The following is a 23,600-nucleotide window of genomic DNA, read 5'->3' as shown; positions in this document are numbered from 1 at the left end:
TCTCTCAGGCAGAGAATTGAACAGATTTACAACCCTCTGAGAGAAGAAATTCCTCCTCATCTCAATTCTAAATGGGTGACCTCTTATTCTTAAACTCTGCCCCCGAGTTCTAGATTCCCCTATTAGTGGAAACATCCTCTCTGCATCTACCTTGTCGAGCCACCTCAGAATCTTACATGTTTCAATAAGTTCATCTCTCATTCTTCTAAACTCCAAAGAGTATAGGTGGAGCAGGCATGGAAGTGGAGCTGAGTACATGATCAGATCAGCCATGATCTTATTGAATGGCGGAGGGGCCTATTTCTTATGTTCTGGTAACTTGCTCAACCTTTCTTCATAAGTCAGCCCCTTCATCTCAGGAATCAACCTCGTGAACCTTATCTGAACTGCCTCCAGTGCAAATATATCCCTCCTTATAATAAGGGGACCAAAACTGTACACAGTACTCTCGGTGTGGTCTCACCAATACCCTGTACAGATGTAGCAGGACTTCCCTGCTTTTATACTCCATCCCCCTTGCAATTAAGGCCAACATTCCATTTGCCGTCCTGATTACTTGCTGTGCTTGCATACTAACTTTTTGTGTTTCATGCGCAAGGACCCCCAGGTCCCTCTGTATTGCAGCATTTTGTAATCTCTCTCCATTTAAATAATAATTTGCTATTCGATTTTTTACACTCGGTCCCTTCATACAAGTTATTACCATAGATTGTAAATAGTTGAGGCCCCAACACCGATCCCTGTGAAACCCCACTAGTTACCGTTTGCCTACCAGAAAATGACCCATTTATCCTGACTCCCTGTTTTCTGCGAGTTAGCCAATCCTCTATCCATGCTAATATATTAGCACCAAACCCATGTTCTCTTATTGTGAGTGGTAATCTTTTATGTGGCATCTTATTGAATCCCTTCTAGAAATCCAAATACACCACATCCACTTGTTCCCCCATAGCCACCCTGCGTGTTACGTCCTCAAAGAACTCCAACAAATGTGTCAAGCATGATTTCACTTTCATAAAAACAGGCTGACTCTGCTTGATTGAATTATGCTTTCCCAAATGTCCTGCTACTGCTTCCTTGATAATGAACTCCAGCATTTTCCCAACGACAGATGTTAGACTAACTGGTCTATATTCCTGCTTTCTGTCTCCCTTTTTTAAATAAGGGCGTTATATTTGCGGTTTTCCAATCTGCTGGGACCTCTCCAGAATTTGGTACATAAGAACATAAGAATATAAGAATTAGGAACAGGAGTAGGCCATCTCGCCCCTCGAGCCTGCTCCACCATTCAACAAGATCATGGCTGACCTGGCCGTGGACTCAGCTCCACTTACCCGCCCGCTCCCCATAATCCTTAATTCCCTTATTGTTAAAAATCTATCTATCTGTGACTTGAATACATTCAATGAGCTAGCCTGAACTGCTTCCTTGGGCAGAGAATTCCACAGATTCACAACCCTCTGGGAGAAGAAATTCCTTCTCAACTCGGTTTTAAATTGGCTCCCCCGTATTTTGATGCTGTGCCCCCTAGTTCTAGTCTCCCCAACCAGTGGAAACAACCTCTCTGCCTCTATCTTGTCTATCCCTTTCATTATTTTAAATGTTTCTATAAGATCACCCCTCATCCTTCTGAACTCCAACGAGTAATGACCCAGTCTACTCAATCTATCATCATAAGGTAACCCTCTCATCTGCGGAATCAACCTAGTGAATCGTCTCTGTACCCCCTCCAAAGCTAGTATATACTTCTTTAAGTATGGTGACCAAAACTGCACGCAGTACTCCAGGTGCGGCCTCACCAATACCCTATACAGTTGCAGCAGGACCTCCTTGCTTTTGTACTCCATCCCTCTCGCAATGAAGGCCAACATTCCATTTGCCTTCCTGATTACCTGCTGCACCTGCAAACTAACATTTTGTGATTCATTCACAAGGCCCCCCAGGTCCCTCTGCACCGCAGCATGTTGTAATTTCTCCTCATTCAAATAATATTCACTTTTACTGTTTTTTTTTCAAGGTGGATGACCTCACATTTTCTGACATTGTATTCCATCTGCCAAACCTTAGCCCATTCGCTTAACCTATCTAAATCTCTTTGCAGCCTCTCTGTGTCCTCTGCACAACCCGCTTTCCCACTAATCTTTGTGTCATCTGCAAATTTTGTTACACTACACTCTGTCCCCTCTTCCAGGTCATCTATGTATATTGTAAACAGTTGTGGCCCCAGCACCAATCCCTGTGGCACACCACTAATCACCGATTGCCAACCTGAAAAGGACCCATTTATCCCAACTCTCTGCTTTCTGTTAGTTAGCCAATTCTCTATCCATGCTAATACATTTCCTCTGACTCCGCGTACCTTTATCTTCTGCAGTAACCTTTTATGTGGCACCTTATCGAATGCCTTTTGGAAATCCAAATACTCTACATCCATCGGTACACCTCTATCCACCTTGCTCGTTATATCCTCAAAGAATTCCGGTAAATTAGTTAAACATGATTTCCCCTTCATGAATCCATGTTGCGTCTGCTTGATTGCACTATTCCTATCTAGATGTCCGGCCATTTCTTCCTTAATGATCGCTTCAAGCATTTTCCCCACTACAGATGTTAAACTATCTGGCCTTTAGTTAACTGCCTTTTGTCTGCCCCCTTTTTTAAACAGAGTTCAGAGAATTTTGGTAGATTATAACGAATGCATCTGCTATAACTTCCGCCATCTATTTTAATACCCTGGGATGCATTTCATGAGGACCAGGGGACTTGTCTACCTTGAGTCCCATTAGCCTGTCCAGCACTACCCACCTAGTGATAGTGATTGTCTCAAAGTCCTCACTTCCCACATTCCCATGACCAGCAATTTTTGGCATGGTTTTTGTGTCTTCCACTTTGAAGACCGAAGCAAAATAATTGTTTAAGGTCTCAGCCATTTCCACATTTCCCATTATTAAATCCCCCATCTCATCTTCTAAGGGACCAACATTTACATTAGTCACTCTTTTCCGTTTTATATATCGGTAAAAGCTTTTACTATCTGTTTTTATGTTTTGCGCAAGTTTACTTTGATAATCGATCTTTCCTTTCCTTATTGCTTTCTTAGTCATTCTTTGCTGTCGTTTAAAATTTTCCCAATCTTCTTGTTTCCCACTAACCTTGGCCACCTTATATGCATTGTTTTTAATTTGATACTCTCCTTTATTTCCTTGGTTGTCCATGGCTGGTTATCCCTTCTCTTACCGACCATCTTTTTCACTGGAATATATTTTTGTTGAGCACTATGAAAGAGCTCCTTAAAAGTCCTCCACTGTTCCTCAAGTGTGCCACCGTTTAGTCTGTGTTGCCAGTCTACTTTAGCCAACTCTGCCCTCATCCCACTGTAGTCCCCTTTGTTTAAGCATAGTACGCTCGTTTGAGACACGACTCCCTCACCCTCAATCTGTATTATAAATTCAACCATACTGTGATCACTCATTCCGAGAGGATCTTTTACAAGGAGATCGTTTATTATTCCTGTCTCATTACACAGGACCAGATCTAAGATAGCTTGCTCCCTTGTAGGTTCTGTAACATACTGTTCTAAGAAACAATCCCGTATGCATTCTATGAATTCCTCTTCAAGGCTACCCCGTGCGATTTGATTTGACCAATCGGTATGTAGGTTAAAATCCCCCATGATTACTGCCGTTCCTTTTTCACATGCCTCCATTATTCCCTTGATTATTGTCCGCCCCACCGTGAAGTTATTATTTGGGGGCCTATAAATTACGCCCACCAGTGACTTTTTCCCCTGACTATCTCTAATCTCCATTCACAATGATTCAACATTTTGTTTTATTAGATCCAATATCATCTCTCACAACTGCTCTGATATCATCCTTTATTAACAGAGCTACCCCACCTCCTTTCCCTTCTTGTCTATCTTTCTGAAGGGCGGTAAGAGAAGGGATAACCAGGCGTGGATAACCAAGGAAATAAAGGAGAGTATCAAATTAAAAACCAATGAGTATAAGGTGGCCAAGGTTAGTGGGAAACTAGAAGATTGGGAAATTTTAAACGACAGCAAAGAATGACTAAGAAGCAATAAAGAAAGGAAAGATAAATTTCAACCAATGCATCCACAATTTATGCATCCACTTCATTAAAGACCCTAGGATGCTGGCCATCAGGTCCAGGGGACTTGTCCACCTTTAGTTCCATTATTTTACTGAGTACTTTTTCACGAATGGTAGCGATTGTTTTCTCAGCACAGAATCTCTCCCAGCCAGGATCTCAGAACACACTGTTCTTCAAAAGGGTTCCTGTTTAAGGATTCATGGGATTTCGGGGGCGGAGAGAGGGGGCAGTAGGACATTGGCTGAAAGGTCTGATTCTGTGAGTAGGACTATGTCAGGCTGGTGCTTGACTAGTCTGTGGGGCAGCTCTCCCACTTTTGGCACAAGTCCTCAGATGTTGGTAAGGAGGACGTTGCAGGGTCAGCACTGAGCCTGGGTCCGCTGTCCTAGCCGGTTCGAGCTGCTGTTATTCTGCCTGATTGGACGGTTATTATTAGATGCTCAGACCACAGCAGAAATCCTCCATGGAAAAAATAACTGAAGAGACTGTCAGATCGGAAGAATGAAACTTCACCCACAGAGGAAGTGAAAGAGGGAGGTTGTCACAGCTGTACGTTTGTTAACGACACGGGAGAAAACTGTGAACCACGCTCACAGCCTAGAATCTTACAGCACAGAAGGAGGCCATTCAGCCCATCGTGCCTGTGCCGGCTCTTTGAAAGAATTACCCAATTATTCCCACTCCTCCCCAGTTAAAGAACATAAGAAATAGGAGCAGGAGTAGGCCACAGGGCCCCTCGAGCCTGCTCCACCATTTAATACGATCATGGCCGATCCGATCATGGACTCAGGTTAATTCCCAGCCCGCTCCCCATAACCCCTTATTCCATTGAGTGTTAAGAAACTATCTATCTCTGTCTTAAATATCTTCTCTAACCCAGCTTCCACAGCTCTCTCAGGCAGCAAATTCCACAGATTTGCAATCATCTGAGAGAAGAAATTCCTCCTCATCTCAGTGTCCTCTACTCTAAAAACTGTTCGGAGTTTCTGCCATCTCCATGTTTCCATTATTAATTCCCTCGTTTTGTCCTCTCAGGGACCATCATTTACTTTAGCCACTCTTTTCCTTTTTATATACCTATAGAAACTCTTGCTATCTGTTTTTATATTTTGTGCTAGTTTACTTTCATAGTCTATCTTCCCTTTCTTAATCACTTTTTTAGTCATTCTTTGCTGGCTTTTAAAAGCTTCCCAATCTTCAGTCCTCCCACTAGTTTGGGACCCTTTGTATGCCCTTGTTTTTAATTGGATACCGTCCTTTATTTCTTTAGTTAGCCACAGATGGCTATCTTTTCTTTTACACCATTTCCTCCTCACTGGAATATATTTTTCTTGAGAGTTGTGAAATATCTCCTTATATGTACGCCACTGTTCATCAGCTGTCCTATACTTTAATCTATTTTCCCAGTCCACTTTAGCCAACTCTGCCCTCATACCTTTGTAGTCTCCTTTATTTAAGCTTAGTACGCTGGTTAGAGATCCAACTTTCTCACCCCCCCACCCCATCTGAATTTGAAATTGAACCATGTTATCATCACTCAGTCCAAGGGTATCCTTTACTAGGAGATTGTTTATTAATACTGTCTCATTACACAGGACCAGATCTAAGATAGCCTGCCCCCTGGTTGGTTCCGTTACATACTGCTCAGGGAACCCATCTCTTATGCACTCTATGAACTCTTCCTCAAGACTACCCTGCCTGATTTGATTTATCCAATCAATGTGGAGGTTAAAATCACCCAGAATTATTGCTGTTCACTTTTTACAAGCCACCACTATTTCTTGCTTTATACTCCGACCAACAGAGTTGCTTCTGCTAGGGGGGCCTATAGACTACGCCCATCAGTGATTTTTTCCCTTTATTATTCCTCATCTCCATCCAAACTGTTTCAACATCCTGATCATTTGAGCCAATATCATTTCTCACTATTGCAGTGATTCCATCCTTTATCAATGGAGCTACCCCACCTCCTTTACATTTCTGTCTGTCCTTCCGGATTGTCAAGGACTCCTGAGTATTTAGTTCCCAGTCCTGGTCACCTTGCAACCATGTCTCTGTAATGGCTATCAGATCATATTCATTTGTATCTATTTGTGCCGTCAACTCATCTATTTTGTTATTTAGACAAAGAGTCTTTGAATTTGTTTTTTTACCCTTTTTATCTGCTTGTTTCCTCTCTCCTTCAAACTCACTTTATTTATTTTTGCTTTCTAATTCCAGCTTTAGTCCCCTCCCTACTGAATCTATTCTCAGGTTCCCATCCCCCTGCCAAGCTAGTTTAAACCCTCCCCAACATCACTAACAAATGCTCCCCTCGAGGATATTGGTCCCGGCTCTGTTGAGGAGCAACCCGGCCGGTTTGTACAGGTCCCACCTCCCCCAGAAACGGTCTCAATGTCTCAGGAAACTAAAGCGTCCCACCTGCACCATCTCTCCAGTCACGCATTCATCTGCTCTATCCTCCTGTTTCTGTATTCACCAGCTCGTGGCACCGGGAGTAATCCGGAGATTAGAGAATAATTAGAGATTAAAGATTCTGAGAGAAGAAATTCTTCCTCATCTCGCTCTCACCTCAGTCCCCTAGTTCTAGTCTCCCCTATCAGTGGAAACATCCTCTCTGCATCCACCTTGTCAAGCCCCCTCATAATCTTACATGTTTCGATAAGATCACCTCTCATTCTTCTGAATTCCAATGAGTAGATGCCCAACCTACTCAACCTTTCCTCAAAAGACAATCCCCCTCAGCTCTGGAATCAATCTAGTGAACCTTCTCTGAACTGCATCCAAAGCAAGTATATCCTTTCTTAAATATGGAAACCAAAATTGCACGCAGTATTCCTCACCAATACCCTATATAACTGAAGCAAGACTTCCCTGCTTTTATATTTCATTCCCACTGCAATAATGGCCAAGAAACCATTGGCCTTCCTGATCACTTGCTGTACCTGCATACTATCCTTTTGTGTTTCATGCACAATTACCCCCAGGTCCCGCTGTACTACAGCACTTTGCAATTTTTCTCTATTCGAATAAAACTTGCTCTTTGATTTTTTTCTGCCAATGTGCATAACCTCACACTTTCCAACATGATACTGAATCTGCCAAATTTTTGCCAGCTCACTTTGCCTGTCTATGCCTTTTTGCAGGTTTTTTGTGTCTTCCTCACACATTGCTTTTACTCCCATCTTTGTATCATCAGCAAACATGGCTACGTTACACTCGGTCCCTTCATCCAAATCATTAATATAGATTGCAAATAGTTGGGGTCCCAACACTGATCCCTGCAGCACCCCACTTGTTATGGATTGCCAACCCGAGAATGAACCATTTATCGTGACTCTCTGTTTTCTGTTCATTGGCCAATCCTCTATCCATTCTAATATACTACCCCAAACCCCGTGAACTTTTATCTTGTGCAGTAACCTTTTATGTGGCACCTTGTCAAATGCCTGCTGGAAGTCTTTATCCACCCTATTCGTTACATCCTCAAAGAACTCCAGAAAATTTGTCAAACATGACTTCCCCTTCGTAAATCCATGCTGACTCTGCCTGACCAAATTTTGCTTATCCAAATGTCCTGCTACTGCTTCTTTAATAATGGATTCCAACATTTTCCCAACCACAGTTATGTTAGGCTAACTGGTCTATAATTTCCTGCTTTTTGTCTGCCTCCTTTTTTAAATAGGGGCGTTACATTTGCAGTTTTCCAAACTGCTGGAACCTCCCAAGAATCCAGGGAATTCTCAGTGTCCTATCATGTAATGTGTATTCATTTGCGTTGTTAGACTTCCCCAAATGCATTACCTCACAGTTCTCGGGATTGAATTCCTTTTGCCACAGTTCTGCCCACCTGACCAGTCCATTGATATCTTCCTGCTGTCTACAGCTTTCTTCCTCACTATCAATCGCACAGCCAATTTTTGTATCATCAGAAAATTCTTAATCATGTCCCCTACATTGAATTCTAAATCATTGGTGTATATTACAATGCGCAAGGGACTTAGTACTGAGCCCTGCGGAACAATACTCGAAACAACCTTCCAGTCACAAAAACACTCATTGACCATTACCCTTTGCTTCCTGCCACTGAGCCATTTTTGGATTCAACTTGCCACTTGCCCTTGGATCCCATGGGCTTTTTACTTTTCTGCCATGTGAGACCTTGCCAAAAGCCTTGCAAAGATCCATGTAGACTATATCAAAAATGCAACACTCATTGACCCTCCTTGTTATCTCCGCAAAAAATTCAATCACGTTAGTCAGGCACAACATTCCCTTAACAAATCCATGCTTACTGTCCTTGATTAATCCGTCCCTTTCTATATGACAATTTATCCTCTCCCTCGGAATTGTTTCCAATAATTTTTCCACCACCGAGGTTAAGCTGACTGGCCTGTTATTACTCGGCCTATCTCTTTCCCCCTTTTTAAACAAAGGTACCATGTTAGCAGTCCTCCAGTCCTCCGACACCTCACCTGGAAACAGGGTAGATTGAAAAATTATGGTCAGAGCCTCTGCTATTTCCTCCCTTGCTTCACTTAACAATGTTGAATAGATTATATGCTAAACCCCTTAATACTTCTTCACTCACTATGTTTATCTCATCTAATATTTCACACTTGTCTTCCTTAATTACAATGTCTGCATCGTCCCTCTCTTCTGTGAAGGTAGATACAAAGTATTCATTTAGAACTATTCCCACGTTTCTGCCTCCACACGCAGGTTACCTTTTTGGTCTCCAATAGGCCACACTCTTTCTTTAGTTATCCTCTTGCTCTTTATGTATTTATTAAACATCTTTGAGTTTTTCCTGACTATACTTGCCAATATTTTTTCATACCCTCTCTTTGCATTCCTAATTTCCTTTTTAATTTCACCCCTGCACTTTCTATACACCTCTGGGCTTTCTGCAGTATTTAGCTCTGGGTATCTGACATAAGCTTCCCTTTTTTGCCTTAACCTACCCTGTATGCCCTTCGACATCCAGGGGCTCTAGATTTGGGAGTGCCACCCTTTTCCTTTGTGGGAACATACTTGCTCTGAACCCTCACTATCTCCCCCTTGAATGCCTCCCACTGCTCTGACACTGATTTACCTTCAACATAAGAACATAAGAAATAGGAACAGGAGTAGACCATATTGCCCCTCGAGCCTGCTCCGCCATTCAATAAAATTATGGCTGATCTGATCATGGACTCAGCTCCACTTCCCCGCTCCCAATAACTCCTTATCCTCTTATCATTTAAGAAACTGTCGAACTCTGTCGTAAATTTATTCAATGTCCCAGCTTCCACAGCTCTCTGAGGCAGCAAATTCCATAGGTGTACAATCCTCTGAGAGAAGAAATTTCTCCTCATCTCAGTTGTAAATGGGAGGCCCCTTCTTCTAAGATCATGCTCTCTTGTTCTAGTCTCCCCCATTAGTGGAAACATCCTCTCTGCATCCACCTTGTCAAGCCCCCTGATAATCTTATATGTTTCCATAAGTTCACCTATCATTCTTCTGCATTCCATTGAGTAGAGGCCCAACCTACTCAACCTTTCCTCTAAAGTCAACCACCTCATTTCCAGAATCAACCAAGTGAATCTCCTGTGAATTGCTTCCAAAGCAAGTATATCCTTTCGTAAATATGGAAACGAAAACTGCACGCAATATTCCAGGTGTGGTCTCATCAATACCCTGTATAGCTGTAGCAAGACTTCCCTGCTTTTATACTCCATCCCCTTTGCAATAAAGGCGAAGATTCCATTGGCCTTCCTGATCACTTGCTGTACCTACATACTATCCTATTGTGTTTCATGCACAAGTACCCCCAGGTCCCACTGTACTGCAACCGATCCAATCTTTCCTCATAACTAGATTTGGGAGTGCCACCCTTTTCCTTTGTGGGAACATACTTGCTCTGAACCCTTACTATCTCCCCCTTGAATGCCTCCCACAGCTCTGACACTGATTTACCTTCAAGCAGCTGTTTCCAGCCCACTTTTGCTAAATCACCTCTCAGCTTAGTAAAATGGGCCTTACCACAATTGAGAACCTTTATTCCTGCTCCATCTTTGTCCTTTTCCATAACTACGCTAAATCTAACTGAATTATGATCACTAGCACCAAAATACCTTTCCCACCTGCCCAGCTTCATTCCCTAAAACTGAGCCCAGAACCGCCCTCTCCCTTGTTGGGCTTGCTACGTACTGGCTATAAAAGTTCTCCTGAATGCATTTGAAGAATTCTGGGACCTCTATACCTTTGACACTGATTCCATCCCAGTTAATGTGAGGGGAGTTGAAATCCCCGACTATTGTTGGCCGATTGTTTTTGACCTTCTCAGCAATTTGCCGACATATTTACTCTTCGATCTCCCTCTGACTGTTTAGGGGTCTATATTACACACCCAGCAATGTGATTGCCCCTTTTATGTTAATCAGTTTAACCCACATGGCCTCATTTGATGATCCTTCTAATATATCATCCCTCTGTCAGAGGTCCTGTCTTTCAGATGAGACGTTAAACCGAAGTCCCGTCTGCTCTCTCAGGTGGACATGATAGATCTCATAATCACTACTGGAAGGGCAAGGGGATTCTTCCCAGTGTCCTGGTCAAAATTTATCCCGCAACCAACATAGTTAAAACCGATGATCTGGTCAGGATCTCATTGCAGTCTGGGAACTTCATAGAATCAGAGAAATTTACAACATGTAAGGAGGCCATTCGGCCCATCGTGTCCGCACCGGCCGACAAAGATCTATCCAGCCTAATCCCACTTTCCAGCTCTTGGTCCGTAGCCCTTTAGGTTACAGCACTTCAAGTGCACATCTAAGTACTTTTCAAATGTGGTGATGGTTTCTGCCTCTACCACATTTTCAGGCAGTGAGTTCCAGACCCCCACCACCCTCTGGTTGAAGACATTTACCCTCAAATCCCCTCTAAACCTCCTACCAATTACTTTAAATCTATGTCCTGGTTGTTGACCTGTCTGCTCAGGAAAACTAGGTCCCTCCTATCCATGCTATCTCGGCCCCTCATAATTTTATACATCTCAATAAGGTCTCCCCTCAGCCTCCTTTATTCCAAAGAAGACAACCCCAGCCTATGCAATCTTTCCTTATGGCTAAAATTTTCTAGTCCAGGCAACATCCTCGTAAATCTTCCTGTGTGCAATTGGTTGTAAAGCACTTTGGGATGTCCTGAGTTTGTGAAAGGTGCTATATAAATTCAAGGCTTTCTTTCATTGAAGTGGGAGGGCCCTGATCCTGACCCTCGTCCATTGTCCGCGCACTCTGACCTTCCAGGAGGTCTCGGGATCATTGGGAGTAGTGACCCTGCCTGGCCCCGGTACACTGAGGCTAATTTGTAGAATTTACCAATATCTCACAAAGATTCCAGGTACCTTTCCCCTACAGAGGAGAAGAATCCCGTTCTGGGCTTTTAAAATGAGTTTAAAGGGGCAGACGAAGCCTGCGGGGGATAAAAGGGGATTCATTCATGGAGACCCCCCCCCCCGCAGTGTTTGGACTCATAGGAAAGGGAATTCAAAATGCACCTAAATTACAGAAGCTTGAGATCCCCTAAACATCTATGGGAAGGAGCATATCGATTTTAAGATTCTACAACATTTTGGCTGCGAAAAAGAGTTACCAAATACAGGAGGTGGAGCCAACATCTGAAGCAAATTCGTGTATTAAAGACCCCAGACTGTCTGGGGGAACTATTCACCCCCTAAGAGATAATCGAATTACCCAATCAAGTACAATGGAAATCATGGTCAGAAAAACTGGACAATCCTAAAACAATGCAAAACCAATGAGAGCACATTCTCACACCCTAATCGAGTTACTGCTGACAAAGGAGACATTTGAAAATCAATGGACAGAACAGTTTAAACAGAGCCCAAGAGATTTGATGGGAGATAATGGAGCCTTTTTTTGGGATATATCTATCCCCCAGTTTTACAAGGAAAGCTAGCAGAACACAGAAGTAGCAGAACACAGGACTAGCAGAACACAGACTCGAACAGGACATAGACTCGAAAGGAACACAGACTCAAAAGGAACACAGACAGACACAAGCAGCCGGAGTGAAGAAATGGAGTCGTGAAGCAACCTACAAGAAATCGTCAAGGACCGACCGAGCACGAGGCCCATGAAATGGAAGGTTGTCAGCAACCAAATTGACAAACCCGGGCCACCACAACCAGCAAAACGACCAACCAAAACCAACTCGGCAAAAACCGAAGAATCGACATTTATCTCCACTCTACAATCTACTTCTGAACGGCCAACGGGTGAGAAATTACAAAAAGGGACTAACTAAAACCAAAGAAAGTGGGTACTTATCCCATACATCCGAAATGCAACTTACCGCATCAACGGATGCACCCCAACTGAAGACTACGCAGTCCGAAGTCCTCTCCTCCGTCCGGGGTATGGCTCGCCCAGAAGGCCAAGTGCAGCAAACCCCGAAACCGTAATTCACCGGCAACTGTCCAAAGGGATTGGTGAGCATAGCTCCTGAACCCTCAGAGCTATAACTTAGTTAGTTAGGGGAATTGGGAGGGGGGAGGCTGGGATAACTTGTGTAAATGTATCTGCATTCTCCTCTTTACCCCATTTAGAGTTTAAGCTGTATTCTTTTCCCCACAGGCTGTAATTTGACATTTTATTCAATGTGTTGTACCCTTCAGTGTGTATTGATCTGTGTGTGTGTTATTAAAGGTGTGCCTTTTACTTCTTTTTAAACACAATAAAGCCATACCTGCTTCCTACCTTGAAACCGATTGTCTGTCCAAGTCTGACACAGTCCCTTCATAATTCCAGTGTCTAGAACCAAGGGTGTGGGAGTGATTCGGAACTGCTCATATAAGGTCAGAAGGGAAAGCTGACCCCCTGCAAACCACCCCTTACACATGGCGACCCAGATAGGACACTGGTACAAGGGACGTGATAAGAGAGAGACTGGTTTCAGGAAACAAAGCAAAATGGAAGAGGAGATTTCCTCATATGTGGTTAAGAATGTAAATGTGGCTAAGGAGTGGGTACTCGATCTATTGTATGCTGAGCGTCCAGAAGATGCTGCAGCTCAATGGACCGATAGCAAGGACCATAAAAGAATGATAGAGAAGGCCATTTGGCTAATTTGCCTTCAGCAACAAACCCGGCTTCGAGATGAGGAGAATGAGAAATTAAAGGGAGTATTGAGACAGGCAGAAGAGAGGTCCAGCGCAAGGGCCACAGTCGGAGAAAGGTTGTGGACAGAGGTGGGACAGTTAAAGGAAAGTAGAGAGCTCACTAAAGAAAGGCACAAAACCCAACTGGACCTTTTACGGTGTCAGATTATTGAAGCCAAGAATAGCGAACGGGCGTTGCGGGAAGAGAATTCCTGCCTCGCCAAGCAAGTTAAAGAGTATGGGGAGAGGGTGAGACACATTCAGGAAGCCTATAAGGTAGCCAGTACCAGGGAATTTGAGGCAGGAGACCACGGCCCCTGCCAGCAGCAGATCCAAAGCTTGAACCTTGCTCTATCCCGGGCTAAAGGCATGGTGTGCCTGATAAACCCAGGTTTAGCCCAGGAACACCTGGTTGGGCAAGGAGAAACCCCTCAGTCACCGCCTGTAGCTCCCAGGAATGGCCCGGGGCAGCAGGGGTGTCAGCCAGAGTGCGGGGCAGGCAAGGATTGCGAACTACCAACACCGGCAGCCCCGAGTTTTAACTCGGCTTGGCAGCAGGGGGAAGAGGGCGAGCCAATACAAGAAGGGCCGGAACCAGGGCCAATGCACCCGGTCCGGCAGCAGAAGTTTGGCCCGCCTGATGCCAATGGGGCAGCAGGACCCCTAGAAAGCAACTTCGTAGTCCCCCACGACACCCAAAAACTGAGGGCTATGATAGGCCACCTAAGTAAGCTCACCCAACAAGGGGATCCCTCGGTACACTTCCTGGAAGTGGAACACACAGGGGATATTAACGGGTGCGATGATTCAGAGCAGGCTAAGCTGTTGCTATTCTTGCTAGACACCAAGCTGTGCCATTCCCTCTCTGCAGACAGCAGAAAGGGGCGAAACACGTACGCTAAGGTTAAGGAGGAGGTTCTCGAGGCCATGGGTATGAACGATGGGAGTCGTTTCTTGAGAAAACAGTGCAGCTCTATGGGGAGACTCCACGGGCTTTCGCCGACAGGTTGTGGCCGGTCTACGAAAGGGCCTGTAGTGGGGTTCTTGACCGGGCCCACCTGACCCCTAACGAGCTGGCTCACTGGCTCCGCAGCCTGGTGGCAAACAGCTTACCTGGAGTAAAGGCAAAAGCCCAGGTCTGGTTCGATCCAAGAGATCCCAGAACCACCGAGGAGACAGTGGTCAGACAGTTGACACTGGCTTACCGGAATGGTAGAGGGACAGAGGAGCCCTCCTCTAAAGGGAGGGTCTATGAGATTAAACCCAGCCAAGGCAAGAGAGAGTGGCATCAGGAAAGTGGGAACCCTCCCCATAAAGGAGGCGAGTGTGTTGGGTGTGGGAAAAATTGGGCACTGGAGGAAGGACTGTAGGAACCCATGGAAAGGGACTAAGGGAAAGGCCACTTCAGCCCCAGCCCGTAAGGCCGGGGCAGGAACACCCGACTCATATGAGACACTCGTAGCCACCCTACATACACTCATAAATGGACAGGGAGCAGTAGCTATCGCAACCGGTGCAGTAGCTGGTACGGTAAAACCATCTGCTCCAACCCACCCAGATGCATGACTAAGGCCAGTGCAGCCTGTGTACCTGTGTTCCCTAGAGTATGATGCCTGGAAGAGACTTTGCGTTACGATGGAGGTGGAGAAAGTGAAAGGGACCTACCTGCTAGATACTGGTGCTTCCAGCACCCTTGTATATGCAGATAACCCAGCTACCTCACCTCTATCGAACGGGGTACCGTACAGTCTCGTGGGGTTCACAGGCAATGAGCAAACTGGTTCGTTTTCCATCCCGCTCACCATTCAGTTAGGGACACTCAAAACCAAATGGAAGTGTGTCCTGATGGAATAGGAGCAGAAGGGAAAAGGGATCCTGGGGGCTGATTTTATCATTGCCCACCAGATCCTAGTGGATTTCAGGAACCACTGTCTATGGGGAGCCATAGTGACTGACAGGGAAGATGAGGTGGCGGTGATCCCAGAAAAAGGGGCCAAGGAAACATTGTGTACCGTGAAGCCAAAGGAGGGTTATGACTTGGAATTACTGGTCAGTAACACCCCAGTGGAGTACCAGGCATATGTACGGGCACACCTTGCAGCATTTGCCACCCACAAACATGACTGTGGTAGGATAACGGGGGGTGGAAGTTAGTATAGTAGGGGACCCCATGACCCGACCACAAAAGCAATATAACTTCCCCAGGGAGGCAGAGGCAGACCTGACAACGGCGCTGGGATCACTGGTAGAGCAAGGGGTGTTAAGACCGATAGCAACCCATGTGAACTCTCCACTGTGGCTGGTTAAGAAACCGAACAACTCATGGAGGGCCACCGTGGACTATCGAGTACTAAATAAGAATATCCCTGCCTGTGCACCCACTGTAGCAGCCGTAGCGGATCTCATAGGGAGTATTCCAGCATCCGCGACCACTTTCACGGTGCTGGATATTTCAAATGGGTTCTGGTCCATTCCTTTAAAGCGGGAGGACCAGTACAAGTTCGCCTTTACCTTTAAGGGCCAACAATACACGTGGAACTGTCTTCCCCAAGGCTTCCACAACAGCCCCAGCATTTTTCACCAATGTATGGCGAACTGTTTAAAGGGCTTTAGCAGACCCCAGCAGTTGGTGCAGTATGTGGATGACCTGCTCCTGTTCACCGATCAGGGGGAGGTGCATGGCCCACTGCTGGCCGAGCTGCTGGAGCTGCTAAAAGAAGAAGGGTTTAAAGTAAACCCCAAGAAGGCACAGGTCGGCCAGAAGGAAGTCAAATTCCTGGGGCTGACTGTGCGTGCTGGGGAAAGGGCCATAGACAAGGCTAGAAGGGAGGCAGTACAGGAGTTACCAGCCCCCAACACAGTGACAGGGGTAAGATCCTTTCTCGGACTCACCGGGTACTGCAGAGACTTCATTGAGGATTATGCAGCCACCGCAGCCCCTCTGCTCAGGCTCCTACACAAGGGTGTAGAGTGGGACTGGGATGAGGGTTGCGAGGCAGCATTTAATCAGCTCGAGAAGGACTTGCAGACCGCGCCAGCCTTGGGTACGATAGATGTATGAAAGGAGTTTTTCCTGGAGGTGGCAGCCAGCGGGGACAATTTGAGCTCAGTGCTGCTTCAAGAGCAGTACGGCCAGTTGAGGCCGGTGGTTTACTCCTCCAGTATCCCAACAGATGTGGAGAAGGGGTACTCCAACTGTGAGAGACACCTCCGAGCCACACATTGGGCAGTGAAAAGATCTTTCATCTTCACGGGAGGGTCTCCTCTAACACTCCGAACCCACCACACACCGACTCAGATGCTCCTAGATGGGAGGATTAAGGACAAGACGGTGAGCAGTGCCCGCATTGCTCGCTGGACCCTGCTCCTCTCCCAGATGGACCTCAGAGTAGAAGGCCCCCGTGAGCCAAGGCTCGCAGCCAATCTAATCTATCCTGGGAAAGCCCACAGGTGCTCCATAGAAGGGGTATGGGAGGTAAACATTGGCCTTCGGGCGGGGTTACACCCCACAGGCTGGGACATCTACGTGGACGGGCCCAGCACCGTATCTGCTGACGAGCGACTCACTGGGTGCGGAGTCTATGACCCAAGGGCAGGTATTGCCCTGGCAATCAAGCTCACCAGCACCATGAGCGCCCAGCATGCTGAACTGTCCGCCGTAATGTACGTGGTGATCCACCCCGAGGAATTCCCTACCCCGTACACGATTTGCTCGGACAGTATGTTCACCTGCAATTTATGTACGGAGTACCTGGCTCTCTGGTCCCGTCGCGGATACACGTCCGCTGATGGGAGACCCCTGGCAATCAAGCCCCTGCTGGAGAAAATCTTGACAGCGGTGGGGGAAGAAAGAAAGGTCTACATACATAAGGTGAAGGCCCATTCATAAACCGAATCCCGTGCAGAGGGAAACCAACAGGCTGACAAACTGGCCAAAGAAGGTGCCCGCACGGGAAAGTTCTGGGACCCCTATGACACCGGCCGCATAGCAGCGGTGAGTACAGGGATAGCCTTGGCCCCGGACTTAAAAACAGTTCAGGCACAGGACCCGGTCTGAAAGCTGTCCTGAATGCGTTAGCTAGAGGAGAGAGAAGAAGGTCCGTACGGCACAGCAGCCATTACCGTTAAGGAAGGCATGCTGTTTAAAGAGGGACAATGGGTCGTGCCACAGCAGCACCAGAGAGAATTCCTAAAACTGGCCCATGAGGGTCCAGGAGCGGGACACCCCGGGCCTGAGACCACCTGGCAACGGGTGGAACAGGCAGGATGGTGGCCGGGACTCAGGGAGGACGTCCATGAGTTCTGTGCGAACTGCCTGGTGTGTGCTGCGAACAATCCTGACCCCCAGAAAAGGAAGGTGTCCCTAGGACACGTCAGGAGGGTAGAGGGACCATGGCAGTCAATCCAAATTGACGACATCGGGCCCCTACCCACCGCCCAGGGAGGCTACAAATACTGCCTAGTCCTGATGGACGTGTTCTCAAAATGGGTTGAAGCCTTCCCCTGCCAAACAGCCACCACACGAGGGACAGCTAAGATTCTAGTGAGAGAAGTGTTCTCCTGTTGGGGACTCCCACAGTATGTGGAGTCGGACCAGGGGAGCCATTTCACCGGGCAGGTAATGCAGGCAACCCTTAAGGTGCTCGGCATTGAGGGGAAATGGCACATTGCCCACAATCCACAGTCACCTGGTATTGTGGAGCGTTTAAACCGCACCATTAAAGAAAGGCTGCGGAAGGAAACGGGAGACTCACCCCAAAAGTGGGTGGAGGTCTGACCGTTGGTCCTAATGGGGATCCGAGCCAGCCAGTCAAAGAGCACCGGATATTCCCCATACGAGCTCATGACTGGCCGGATCATGCGGAACCCCACCTATGTCCTAACCCCCGGTGCTCACAGAAGGTCAGCTCAGAGAGGTGAACCGGGACCGGTTTGTCAGGAACCTGTTTGAACACCTCAAACAGATTCACTGGCAGGCTGCTAGTAACATGGGCAGACAGCATCAGGGGAACCAATTGCTGCTAGAACCCAGCAAACACCACGAATGGGAGATAGGGGACCAGGTCATGGTGAGGAACTATGCTCGGTTCGGTGTTTTTGAAGCATTATATATAGAAACATAGAAACATAGAAAATAGGTGCAGGAGCAGGCCATTCAGCCCTTCTAGCCTGCACCGCCATTCAATGAGTTCATGGCTGAACATGAAACTTCAGTACCCCCTTCCTGCTTTCACGCCATACCCCTTGATCTCCCGAGTCGTAAGGACTTCATCTAACTCCCTTTTGAATATATTTAGTGAATTGGCCTCAACTACTTTCTGGGGGAGAGAATTCCAAAGGTTCACCACACTCTGGGTGAAGAAGTTTCTCCTCATCTTGGTCCTAAATGGCTTACCCCTTATCCTTAGACTGTGACCCCTGGTTCTGGACTTCCCCAACATTGGGAACATTCTTCCTGCATCCAACCTTTCCAAACCCGTCAGAATTTTAAACGTTTCTCTGAGGTCCCCTCTCACTCTATGGGGCCATACAGCATTGTGGACAAGGCAAGCCCGATGGTCTGTGCCATGAAGCTGCCCCGCTGTACTAAGTGGTTCCACATCAACCAGTGCAAGCTGTACAACCCACGGTCAGCCAAGCACATAGGGCAGCCGGGAGGGGTGAACCATCCTCAGGACAGGGACCCTCCGTTGGCCGTCTCCGACTGTGGAGGGCCCACAGGGAATGTGGCAGGCTTAGAAACCGTGCCTATGGGGCGGTGAATTGCAGTATTGGAGGGGCTATCCCACCCATCGTTTGGGATTCGGACGCACCCCCAGTAACCCAAGCCCTGAGAAGGACCCTCCGTACACCACGGCCAAAGATACCGTGGTCACCGGCATCTGAGCCTCAGCGATTCTACCCAAGGAGAAGGGCAGCCCGACAGGAAAGGCCGAAGGTCAGAAGTACAGAGGATGCTCAGAGTCGGGACCACCAGCCAGCCGCCTCCACCGGTGAGGGTCTCACAGGAGCAGTAGCAACGAGCTTTCCCAGAGACAAGGGTCTCCAGCTCACCAGCTGCGGGGAAACCCTAGCACCCAGGCGGCTATCAGGCCGCACAAGTGATTGGGCCTGACAGGGACTAACCAGGCCACCCGGAGACGGGTGGCGGTTGTACATAGCTCTAATTTTAGTTTTAGGTAGCTGACTGCACCATTTTACATTTTAAGGTTTCGTTTAGAATTGAGGTTAATGTTGCAGTAATGTTTAGGTGATTATTTTGAGTTTGTCTTGTGTGTCAGCCAGCCTGAGAGCAGTTCTCAAGGGCAGGATCCAGACATTACCGGGTAATGGACAAACCTCAGGAGACCAATTGATGTTGTTTAATTTTAATCTATGTTTTTTTCCCTTCTGTAATGTGGTTGTACGTTGCCTATATGCTAGTGAATATAATGTAACTGAAATGAAATATAACTGTGCTGAAATGCAATTGTAGTGATTGAACCCCCTCCAAGCTGGGAGGGTATAAATGTAAAAAGTTTGTACCTGTGAAGGGAAAAGTGTGCATCTTTGGTGATGTTACATAAGTGTAATGCATTTTGGATATTAGTTTAGCTAATTTACGGGGAAGGTTATCTCTTGGGAGTCAGGAACTTTGCTCACCTCGAAGATGATACCATAAGTGATATGGTATCACAGGGGGAATGTAGAATTTACCAATATCTCGCAAAGATTCCAGATACCTTTCCCCTACAGAGGAGAAGAATCCCGTTCTGGGCTTTTAAAATGAGTTTAAAGGGGCAGACAAAGCCTGCGGGGGATAAAAGGGGATTCATTCATGGAGACCCCCCCCCAGTGTTTGGACTCATAGGAAAGGGAATTCAAAATGGACCTAAATTACAGAAGCTTGAGATACCCTAAACATCTATGGGAAGGAGCATATCAATTTTAAGATTCTACAACATTTTGGCTGCGAAAAAGAGTTACCAAATACAGGAGGTGGGGCCAACGTCGAAAGCAAATTCATGCATTAAGGATCCCAGGCTCTTCACCCCCTAAGAGATAATCGAATTACCCAATCAAGCACAATGGAAATCATGGTCAGAAAAACTGGACAATCCTAAAACAATGCAAAACCAGTGAGAGCACATTCTCACACCCGAATCGAGTTACTACTGACAAAGGAGACATTTGAAAATCAATGGACAGAACAGTTTAAACAGAGCCCAAGAGATTTGATGGGAGATAATGGAGCCTTTTTTTGGGATATATCTATACCCCAGTTTTACAAGGAAAGCTAGCAGAACACAGAAGTAGCAAAACACAGGACTAGCAGAACACAGACTCGAACAGGACATAGACTCGAAAGGAACACAGACTCAAAAGGAACACAGACAGACACAAGCAGCCGGAGTGAAGAAATGGAGTCGTGAAGGAACCTACAAGAAATCGTCAAGGACCGACCGAGCACGAGGCCCATGAAATGGAAGGTTGTCAGCAACCAAATTGACAAACCCGGGCCACCACAACCAGCGAAACGACCAACCAAAACCAACTCGGCAAAAACCGAAGAATCAACATTTATCTCCACTGTACAATCTACTTCTGAACAGCCAACGGGTGAGAAATTACCTAAAAGGACTAACTAAAACCAAAGAAAGTGGGTACTTATCCCATACATCCAAAACGCAACTTACCACATCAACGGACGCACCCCAACTGAAGACTACGCAGTCCGAAGTCCTCTCCTCTGACCGGGGTGTGGCTCGCCCAGAAGTCCAAGTGCAGAGAACCCCAAAACCGTGATTTACCGGCAACTGTCTAAAGGGATTGGTGAGCATAGCCCCTGAACCCTCAGAGCTATAACTTAGTTAGTTCGGGGAATTGGGAGGGGGGAGGCTGGGATAACTTGTGTAAATGTATCTGCATTCTCCTCTTTACCCCATTTAGAGTTTAAGCTGTATTCTTTTCCCCACAGGCTGTAATTTGACATTTTATTCAATGTTTTGTACCCTTCAGTGTGTATTGGTCTGTGTGTGTTATTAAAGGTGTGCCTTTTACTTCTTTTTAAACACAATAAAGCCATACCTGCTTCCTACCTTGAAACCGATTGTCTGTCCAAGTCTGACACAGTCCCTTCATAATTCTAGTGTCGAGAACCAAGGGTGTGGGAGCAATTCGGAACCGCTCATATAAGGTCAGAAGGGAAAGCTGACCCCCTGCAAATCACCCCTTACAAATTGTAGCCTCACCCTTGACCTCACCCCGGTGCTGGGCAGCAAGCTTTTAAGTGCAATCTAGAAGCTTCTACACCGACACCCAACATGAAGCCTTGCTGAAGTATGTTGATATAAGTGTGCCGCAATGTTCCCGGATAAAGTTCTCCCGATCTGTGTGTGATCTGAGCTTTCTCACTGCTGAGCCTGTTTCCCCTGTATCCACCCATCTACAGTTCGAGCTTCCTGCCAGTGAACAGCATCTTAACGGGACACTCAGTCTTTACCGACTCTTACTGTTAACCATTTCAGTGCTGAATGTGTGCCAACCCTGCACTGCAGATGTTTATACAACAGTCCAATATGATTTTCAGTATCAGCCGTGGCTCAGTGCGTTGCACTCTCGCCTTTGAGTCAGAAGGTTGTGGGGTTAATTCCCAGTCCAGCAACTTGGGCATAAAAATCTAGGCTGACACTCCAGTGCAATGCTGAGGGTGCACTGCATTGTCGGAGGTGCCGTCTTTCAGATGAGACATTAAACTGAGGCCCCGTCTGCCCTCTCAGGTGGATGTAAAAGATCCCATGCCACTATTTTGAAGAAGAGCAGGGGAGTTCTCCCCAGTCTCCTGGTCAATATTTATCCCTCAACCAACATGACAAAAGAACAGATTATCAGGTCATTATCACATCGCTGTTTGTGGGAGCTTGCTGTGCACATTTTGGCTGCCGTGTTTCCAACATTACAACAGTGACTACACTCCCAAAGTACTTCATTGTGTGTAAAGTGGTTTGATTTGTCACCCTTAACATCAAACGCATTTATATTTAGACTAAATTTGTCAAGCCAAGCGAAGAAGATTAAGAATTAGTGTTGCTCACCTCTAATGGTTAATCACCAGACAGGAGTTCATTAACCCAGCTCTCCGTTATCAGATGTAAATTATCCACACACAGAAACACCCACAGTGCCACATACACACAGACACACACACATACTAATATACACCTATTAAACATCCTTCTCCTCCCTTTCAGGCCGAGGGAAGACACCACCCACGCTGACCCTGCTGCCTCCCTCCCCGGAGGAGGTCACGACCAAGGGCACTGCCACCCTGGTGTGCCTCACCTATCACTTCTACCCCGATGCGGTGGAGGTGGAGTGGAAGAAGGACGGGGCGACCATTTCGGCCGGGGTCCAGACCAGCGACTACCTGCGAGCTTCGGACAACACCTACAGTGTCAGCAGCCTGCTGACCCTCTCTGGCTCCGACTGGGAGTCCAACGCCAGCTTCTCCTGCAGCCTCACCCACGAGAGCCTCTCCTCTCCCCTCAGCAAGGGCGTCAGGAGAGCAGAATGTGCGTAGTGTGTCAGAGACAGTCCGCGGGGGAGACACAACTTTAAATAGAACAGGGGGTGAGCCGGGAGTGCAAAGGTCATTGTCAGCACTGCATTTCTACTCTCTTCCTTCTCGGGACTGGGTCAGGGAAAGCATCTGAGGGTCAGGGGGTAAGGCACGTTATTGGGGCAGTGTCGAGGGAGCTTTACTCTGTATCTAACCCGTGCGGTACCTGCCCTGGGAGGGCTTGATGGGACAGTGTAGAGGGAGCTTTACTCTGTATCTAACCCGTGCTGTACCTGCCCTGGGAGGGTTTGATGGGACAGTGTCGAGGGAGGTTTACTCTGTATCTAACCCCTGCTTACCTGCCCTGGGAGTGTTTGATGGGACAGTGTAGAGGGAGTTTTACTCTGTATCTAACCCATGCTGTACCTGCCCTGGGAGGGTTTGATGGGACAGTGTTGACTCGTGCTGCCAAGTAAAACCTCTCGAAGGTGCTGAGGACTGTCAACAGAGTAAAACTAATGTTAAGCTGCGAAGTGCCGCTTCAGTAAGCAGACCCCCTCCCTGCTCACCCTGCTGTTACAATTCAAGGTTTTGTCCCCGTTTAAAGGGACAGGATTCTCACAGTGTGGAGAAAATCCCCACAACTGTTTTAATAAAGCTGCATTCTCCCTGTGAATGTCCCCAGCTCGCTCTCGCTGGGCTGTTTATTCAAGTTTTGTTTCTGTAAATGTGAATCTGTAAAAGACAATAAACGTGAAGAATATTCAGTCTGTGTCTGGCAAGTGT

Source organism: Pristiophorus japonicus, chromosome 8 (genome assembly GCF_044704955.1).
Source record: "Pristiophorus japonicus isolate sPriJap1 chromosome 8, sPriJap1.hap1, whole genome shotgun sequence".
Lineage (NCBI taxonomy): Eukaryota > Metazoa > Chordata > Chondrichthyes > Pristiophoridae > Pristiophorus > Pristiophorus japonicus.
This window is presented reverse-complemented; position numbering follows the sequence as displayed.